Below are 9274 nucleotides of genomic sequence, written 5' to 3' on the forward strand. Positions count from 1 at the left end.
ATACAAGAAACAGCTAGAAGTGATCTGAAATGACACAGGACTGCAGGGTGTTTATTTGCATGCCCATGCTAACACTGCAACAAATTCAATAAAAAGGAAGATGTGACAGAATTGATAGGTTTTGTGTGTAAGAAGAAATTTAGCTTAAAATGTGAAAGAAATTCCCATTTCTTACAATGCCATGGAAAAGCAGAAATGTCTCAGAAGCTGAGAAATTTGGCAGAAGCATAATTTGGGTAGAGGCCAGAAAGGAAGTTTTGTGCGATAACAAAGGATATCTCTGAAGCACATGCTAATTATCAGTGCCCAGCTATTTTTAGGTGAAGTTTCTTTTGGAAGGGTCTGCTGCTTTCAAATATATCTGCCAGTCAGAATGGCAGAAAAGAGAGCAATCCAGCCTCTGAGAAGTTCCCATTCTTACATATTTTGGTATGTATCTATTTTGTGAGATTGTTCATCCAAGTGTATTTTCAATATCATTTATTCTTTCATTAATTCAATAAGCATGTATTCAACAAGCATTGATTGAGAAAATTTCTATGACAGTTTTATGCTAGATATCCTTTGAATGTGTTTGCAACTAATAATAATTATAATAGGAATAATGATTATTATTATTACATTACACTTTATAGAAAATTATAAAAAGTATTTACTGTGAATTATAGTCAGGATTGTTCTGAGCACTTGATTCTCACAAATAGAAAACTACAAAACAAGTAGTAATAATACTTGTGATTTATAGATGAATAAGTACAGCACAGAGAGGTGAATGACTCTCCTGAGTCCATAAGCTTGTAAATGTCACAGCTGGCATGATTCCATTCTGTCTCCTGAATCACCATGCTGAATATGCCTCTGAGATGATCTTGTGCTCTCAGAAAGCTTACAGACTGGCACATTGTACATATGAACAATTTTTATTCATAATTTTTTTTATTGGAAGCTAGTTACTTTACAATATTATATTGGTTGGTTTTGCCATACATTGACATGAATCTGCCCCAGGTGTACATGTGTTCCCCTTCTTGAACCCCCCTCCCACCTCCCTCCTCCCTATATCCTCCCTCTGGGTCATCCCCGTGCACCAGCCCCGAGCATCCTGTATCATGTGTCGAACCTGGACTGGTGATTCGTTTCACATATGATAATATACATGTTTCAATGCCATTCTCCCAAATCATCCACCCTCACCCTCTCCCACAGAGTCCCAAAGACTGTTCTATGCACCTGTGTCTCTTTTGCTGTCTCATATACAGGGTTAAGGTTACCTTCTTTCTAAATTCCATATATATGCGTTAGTATACTGTATTGGTGTTTTTCTTTCTGGCTTACTTCACTCTGTATAATAGGCTCCAGTTTCATCCACCTCATTAGAACTGATTCAAATGTATTCTTTTTAATGGCTGAGTAATACTCCACTGTGTATATGTACCACAGCTTTCTTATCCATTCGTCTGCAGAGGGACATCTAGGTTGCTTCCATGTCCTCACTATTATAAACAGTGCCGCAATGAACATTGGAGTACATGTGTCTCTTTCAATTCTGGTTTCCTAACAACTAAAATAAAGTATGATGCAGGTACTTACAAGGTACTGTGAAAGCACACAGGTGAAGTATCAAACCCAGGGAGTGAGAACAGGAAAGAGCTCATGTAAACTGAAGCCTGATGCAGAAAGCGGACTAACTGGATTTTGGGATAGGAGGTCAAAATGTTGCAGGAAAAGGAAGCAGTATGAAGGAAGGAGGATCTTACTTTCCTTCCCCAGATCTGGTCCATTGGGGAAATGAAGTAAACGTCACTGGACCTGGAGGAAGAAGCATTGAGGATGATCCCAATGATTTAAGAAAACAGTCAAGATGCTAGAGCTGCAGTTTCCATTCTTTGCTCATAGGTCTTGCCAAAGAGATGATGTCTGACTCATCTTCCAAAGCCCTGCTCAGAATATAAAGTACATGCATATTTGAGTGGTCTACTACTTTGCCAGAGAGAACCATTTTGGCCAAATTTAATAGGAAACCTTCTTCTCTGCGTCAGCCCTTTGCCTTCTGGCAAATTTTCTTGCCTGCCTTCTCTTATAATCAATAGCAATCTTTTCTTTGAGAAGAATCTATAAGGTTTTTTGTAGGATGACTTTAGGGCTTTCCTGGAGGCTCAGTCGGTAAAGAGTCTGCCTGCAGTGTGGGAGACCCGGGTTCAACTCCTGGGTCAGGATGATCCTCTAGAAAAATAAATGGCAACCCACTCCAGTATTCTTGCCTGGAGAATTCCACGGACAGAGGAGCCATGGGGTCACAAAGAGTCAGACATGACTGAGTAACTACATACACAGGATGACTTTAGAGCTAAAAGAATTAACTTACAATGGCAAAAAGAGGGTGAGATATTGAAACAGGAAGAACTTATAGGAGGACTGATTAAGGAGTGAAGCTTGGATTCCCTTTCAAGATCTCAGAGAGTGACTGGAAAGTTAAAAGTGATGTGAAGAATGATTTTTAAAATGGGGCTGAATAAAGATGAGGCTTTCAAGAAGAGAGTCAATATTCTATAAAGCTACAGAAAAATTTGGTGTCGAGAGCAAGAGTATAAAACAAAGACTAAATTAAGGTTAAAATAGCAAAATTCAAAATACAGTTGAGAGAATTTGTTTATCCCATCAAAGTATAAAGCATAAATAAAATGTCAGACAAGAATAAAATATAGGATAGAAAAAAGAATATATAAAGAACAGAATGTTAGAATTATTTTTAAGATATTACAAATAAACAATGATACAGAGAGAGGAATTAAAAATCAAGGAAATTCCCTTTAAGAAAAAAATTAGAAGTCACATAAAAGAGTAGCAATGTATGCCAACACCAAGATATTAACTAAGAAGTTAAAAATTATTCTATAGAAAAAATTCAACTCAAAATTTGTACAGAGTGATTAAGGTAGAATTTGATGCTTCTCTTGGGTTTAATATTTGATGGTTTTCTACTGAGTTTTTAGCTCTTAAAAAAAAAAATCTAAAAGCCTTTGCATTAAATATATATGAATTAAAAGAGAAAAGGCCAGTAAGGGAAAATACCAATAATAATTATTAGAAAAAGAGGAAAAGCATTAAAATCTAGAGCCTACTAACCTACTGAACACTGATCATAAGAATTATGTAGACATCTTGCTGCAAGGGTTGGCAAACCTAGCAGAAAGCATGACACACAGGGCAAATGATATGCCAGACATCCAAAAATAGCTGATGGTGAATTTCAGAAAGGATCTGAAACAGGCCAAAAATAAAGTGGGAAAATTAATAATTAGTTTATTGAAGATATGGCCTCGATGATTAACTATAATTCTTTCTTTAAATCTGGATCCAAAATAGCATTTGCCAGATAACCTGCTGAAATAAGTGAGCATGTTATATATCAACGTGATCCACACTCTAATGCTCCATGAAGCGGGGGGGAATAAATTAATGTGACAAGAAAAGAGAGGCTAGACTACCCACATATGTTCTCTGTAGAATCTCTCAAAAGATAACAAAAACAAATAACAAACTGGAGAGAAGACAAAGGAAAATTATTTAAAACAAAGAGATGTTATGCTAGGTTAATAAGCCTAGGTACCTTATGCAGATGATATCCTCTTGACAGTGGCAGACAAATCAAAGATAAGAATATTTAAAGTATATAAACAGTACTCCAGGAAAGCTGAAGCAGGAGGCACAGTGCTATAAAATGAGACAAAGGGAGATATGATAATATTGTAGGTATCAAAGTGCAGGCTGGGCCACTGGTGATGCTTGATTTGCTTTGGAAAGGTGGAAGATGCAAAATGACATGAAGACAATGAAAATAACAGCATAGAAGGTAAAAATAAACATAGGGGATTTGAAAAGTATTAGGATGCGGGATGCATATAATTAAGCTTTGCCAAGTGCCAAATCATATTTGCACATTACAGCTCCCACGAACTGCATGCAACTCCTTCATTGATGAGTCATTTTAACATCCTCATAGAACAAGGGTGAAAAAAAAACTTGACAGGAGGCTCTGTATTTCTCAGGAGAAGATGAAATGATCAATGTCAAAGCATTTTATCAGTCGACGTTTTTGTCTTTCAAATACATGAAGGCAGAAGGTGGCAAAAACCGGGGAGAGATGATGAGGCACAGCACAGCACAGTGGGAAGGCAGCAGCTTTGGCAGCCTCGGAGCTCCTTTGACACCAGGCTTTACAGTCATCAGCTGGAAGGCTGGACCAGTTACCCAAGTGGAGTCTCTGCTTTCTTTTCATCTGTAAGAAGAGTAAAACAGTCATATATCAGGATCCCAAGGTTATAGTGGAAATTTAATGGGGTCATTACATAAAGTGCTTAATAGATAGGTGCTCAAATACTGTGGTAGAGTTTCGTGTGTGTGTGCGCGCGCTCAGCTGTTCAGTCATATCTGATTCTTTGTGACCCCATGGATTGTAGCCCGCCAGGCTCCTTGGTCTGTGGAATTTTCCAGGCAAGAATCAGGCAAGAATACTGGAGCAGACTGCCATTTCCTACTCCAGGGGATCTTCCCAACCTAGGGATCAAACCTGCATCTCTTGCATCTCCAGGATCGGGATATGGATTCTTTACCACTTGCACCACCTGGGAAACCCTTGTGGTAGCATTTTTAGACCCAAAGGCTCAGAGAGTAGGGAAAAAGTCAGCACTGAAATAGGGTAGCCCTCCACATGGTGGTCCTGCATTTGCAGATTCAACCGAACGAGAATCTGCAGTAAGTGCTCGCTTGGGCAGCACATATACTAAAATTGGAACGATACAGAGAAGGTTAGCACGGCCCCTGCGCAAGGATGACACGCAAATTCGTGAAGCGTTCCATATTTTAAAATTATTTTATTTTATTTTTTTATTAAGAAAAAAAAAACCAATCTGCAGTTAGTTGAATCCAGAGCTACAGAGCTGTGGACACGAAGGCTAACTGTTATACACTATTTTATATAGAGGACTTGAGCTTCCCTGGGTTTTGTTACCCTCAGAAATTATGGAACCAATCTCCTGTGAATACCAAGGGAGGCTGTAATAAAATAAAATTGAATTGGTAATAGAGAGTTTTAGAAATGTTTCTATGTAGTGACTAGAAATTATTGTAATATGGAATGTTTTACAAAGACGCAGAAAACACTTCCCAAGCATGAGAAATGTGAGAAAAAGAGGACACAAAGCAACATGATAGGCATTTGAGGCCACTCAGCTATATAGGAGAAAGGAAATGGGATGGCATTTCCCATCCGAATGGCATGACATCCAGTCAAAACTATGGCTTAATATGGGGCATTTTTAAAAGCGAATAGCCAACAAAGGTGGGAAACGTTCTCAAGTCGGGGAGGTGGGGTGGTGGTGGCAGAAAGAGTGAAATATTACTCATTCATTTGTTTATTCATAAATTTAAAGATTTGATGAATATTTACTACACTTTTTGTTGTTCAGTCACCAAGCCATGTCAGACTCTTTGTGACCCCATGGACTGCAGCATGCCAGGCCTCCCAGTCCCTCACCATTTCCTGCAGTTCACCCAAGTTCATGTCCATTGATATGGTGATGCTATCCAATCATCTCATCCTCTGCCTCCCTCTTATCCCTTTGTCTTCAATCTTTCCCAGCATCAGGGAAAAAATTTACAGAGAAAAAAAAATACATAGAAAAAGAGACTGTTGAGTAGTGCACACATTTGCTGGCATTAAATTATGATATGCTTCATGGTGACTGCAGAAGGATAAGAACCTACAGCCAGAAAATTAGGGCACTACAGATTTGTCACAGCCATGTGTGAAAATACCATGTCTAATTTTCACAAATTTGAGAGGATTTTGAGAGTCCAACTCAACCCATAAATTGTGTTGGGGAATGAGGGGCATGCTTCATGGGTGTTTTGGATCTGCCTTTGAGCTGTTTTGCACAACCACAATTCATCACCCTCATAGAAGAGGAGGCACAGAAATGCATGAATTTAGCAAAGATTAGTGCTCTTTCTGAACAACTTTGGAGAGGCCAGCTACTTGTGAATCATACATAAATAAACCTTAAACTACTCACTTTATAGTATATTTTTAAAGATTTTGAAAGATATAAATCATGAAAATGTATAAAAGATTATTATTTGCCAGGGTTTTTTATACTTATCTGGGCATGCATAGTTACCACCAATCCAGTGCCCAGATCAGAAATGGCATTCAATACTTAGGGAATTTAGCTTTTCATGATTGTTTGTGTTTCAGTGACCCTGTTCACTTATGCCTTAGTACCATCCTTAAGTGTATTTCACACATGCTAGAGACATAAGAGCAATGGGTTCAAAACCTGGGTAGGAAGATCCCGTAGAGAAGGAAATGGCAACCCACTCCAGTATTCTTGACTGAAAAATCCTATGGACAGAGAAGGCTGGTGGGCTATGGTCCATAGGGTCACAAAGAGTTGGACACTACTGAAGCAACTTAGCACACACACAGACTAATGAGTAAAGTGAAGTCGCTCAGTCGTGTCCAACTCTTTGCAACCCCATGGAATGTAGACTATCAGACTCCTCCATCCATGGGATTTTCCGTCAAGAATACTGGAGTGGGTTGCCATTTTCTTCTCCAGGAGATCTTCCCGACCCAGGGATTGAACCCCGGCCTCCCACACTGTAAGCAGACACTCTACCGTCTGAGTCACCTTTAAGACTCTATACCCCACAGTATCCCAGGGAGACACCTGTGACACAGACTAATTAATAATAATAAATTAAATACCAGGGTGTTTTTTAAAGATAATTCTGGCTGACAAGGAGAGAATGAAATCATCTTTTTTCCAAATCTTTCTTTAATAGAAACATTAAGGAATTTATTCTCAGACTTAAACAAAAGTTGACTGAACAAAATAACAACTTGTCAGGTAGACAGCATAGTTGAACTGATCAAGTTAAATGCTACTTTAAAGATTTCTTTCCACTGAAGCAAAACTAATAAAGAAAAAAATAAAACAAATATTACCGTATTTAAGAAACATCCACAATGTCAAGATGACATACAGTTTCTGTAGTTATAATGTTGTTATCACTCAGCAAGTGGCTGAATAAATTAGAAACAGAATACAATATTATTCATTTTTAAAAATAACCCAACACAAAGGGTTGCCAAGATACTGAGCTTTTATCATTTCTGAAGCATGTTCTCCTGGTTACTTTTGTTCTGTCTACTCTATGTGACAATGTTTGTTGCTATAGTTAAATCCAGTTTTCATTTTTAGTGCTGTTGCACGCTGCTGAGATGCACAAAAGGCTAACAACACTGTCTTTAGGCAAAATTTCTCTATCAGAGTGCAACTGAAGTTTATTTTCCATAGTAATTTTTAAAAGTCTAAATGGCATCAGGATTGCTTGTGCTATTTTTCCGGACAAAATATGTTCCCACTTACTTGGTAATTGTGCTATGGGTTGAATTCTCCTTTGCACCCTCGTGGACTTTTAAATAACGTGCAATATTGACCATGTATTGAAGTGCTGCCTGGTAGGGCTTAATACTTAGAGGATCTTATCTTCCCTGACTTCATCTTTTATCACGGATTTTTATAGCCGTGATATAAAAAAGGTTTTAAAATCCTGATATCCTTTTACATATTCAAGGAACTTAAAGCATTAAGAGGGAAGGGCACAGACAAATAAATTGCAATGGCTATATCTTGGAAATGGAATTCACAGGAAAAAAGAGAGAACAATTTTTGTTATTTATATATATTTATATTTAATGCATTGTGATATATATATACATGTAATTATGTGACACAAATATATATGTGTACATTTCCATAGATAATTCAGATAAAATGTGCTTTTCTGTGCTTCTAAAATTTCCCGTAATAAATTGCAATTTTTGTTCCAGAAAAAAATTACAAATAATACATGTCAAAAATGCAGTTTGGAACTAGTATAGCTGGAGTCTAAGCTGCTCTGGAGATAAATCCATCAATATTGAAAGACAGAGTACAAGGAATATTTCTCAAAGAAAGTAATATCTCAGCTAAAAGCTGATTTATGTTTACTCAGTGCTTTACATCCTTCTAAAACACATGACATTTGCTAATTCCTATCTCCATGCCTTTCTTTCTTCCATCCTGCCATTGGAAAGTACTCACTTTTATTATTATAGTGTCCATCATTTTTCAAGCTTCAGTTCACAAGACACGTGTGCATCTTTATTTCATGAGACAACTGGAAGTGACACTTTTGGAGAAGATTATCCTGAGTATTCACATCCTTTTATTAAATCCTGCACTCAATTTTAAAAGAATCAACTGCAAAAATTTCAGGTTAGAGAAAATCCAGATAAGTATTTGTGTGTCAAAACAGCTTCCAAAAATTAATTTATCTATGGGCAACTTCTTAGGTCAACTCCATGGAATTGTATGGCCTAGACCAAGAAAGAGAGTGGTGTCATTGGGACCTGAGATTTTATGATTACTTTCAAAGTATTATAACTGTCAAGGCAATATATCTAAATATTGATATAAAAGGGGCTAAAATAATAATTTTAGGGGTTCCCTAATAATCTTAGGAGCTTCCCTGGTGGCTCAGCTGGTAAAGAATCCAGCTGCAATGCAGAAGACCTGGGTTCAATCCGTGAGTTGGGAAGACTCCCTGGAGAAGGGAATGGCTACCCACTCCTGTATTTTGTCCTGGAGAATTCCATGACTGTATATTCCATGGTGTTGCAAAGAGTTGGACACAACCGAGCGACTTTCACTTTCAAAAGAATAATAATAATATTATGAAACTCTGATGAAAATGGGAATATTTAACCTGAAAAGAAAGATTGAGATATATGATTGCTTTCTTCATGTATTTAAAAAATTTCCAAGTGAAAGAGGAAATACAAATGATATTTATGTCTCCAAAAGGAAAGTGCTGGGCCCAGTGGGAGGAATTGATAAAAGATAAGTTCTCAGCTCACATGAAGCATAATGTCTAATAATTAGAGGTGATGTTAAAGGAAAATTATTTTGACACTTGTTTAAATGGTAGGTAAGATTTTATTCAAGACTATTCCAATAGGGAAGAGAGACTGAGCTCAAATCCAAATATAGCAAAGAAAACTGAGAATTTATAGCTAATGAGTCGAATGATGGACATAAGTAGATAGAAAATTTCTAAGAAGGGGCAAGATTATCAGAACTAAAGGGATTCTTACTAAACTTACTTAACAGAAGTTTCACTGAAGATTGACCAGAGTGATTATACACTATAAATGGAGATGAGGAAT

The 9274-nt window shown here is 37.3% G+C and overlaps 1 non-coding gene across 1 annotated transcript; it reads left to right on the plus strand.

Moving 5' to 3' along the window:
• Window positions 1–4759: 4759 nt before the first annotated feature.
• Window positions 4760–4866, plus strand: LOC129562246 (U6 spliceosomal RNA). Its single transcript, XR_008687162.1, has one exon. It is a non-coding gene; the product is annotated as a U6 spliceosomal RNA (small nuclear RNA).
• The last annotated feature ends 4408 nt before the right edge of the window (window positions 4867–9274 follow it).

This window comes from Moschus berezovskii, chromosome 5, assembly GCF_049115385.1.
Source record: "Moschus berezovskii isolate FMDL1 chromosome 5, NW_MosBer_1.0, whole genome shotgun sequence".
Taxonomy (NCBI): Eukaryota; Metazoa; Chordata; class Mammalia; order Artiodactyla; family Moschidae; genus Moschus; species Moschus berezovskii.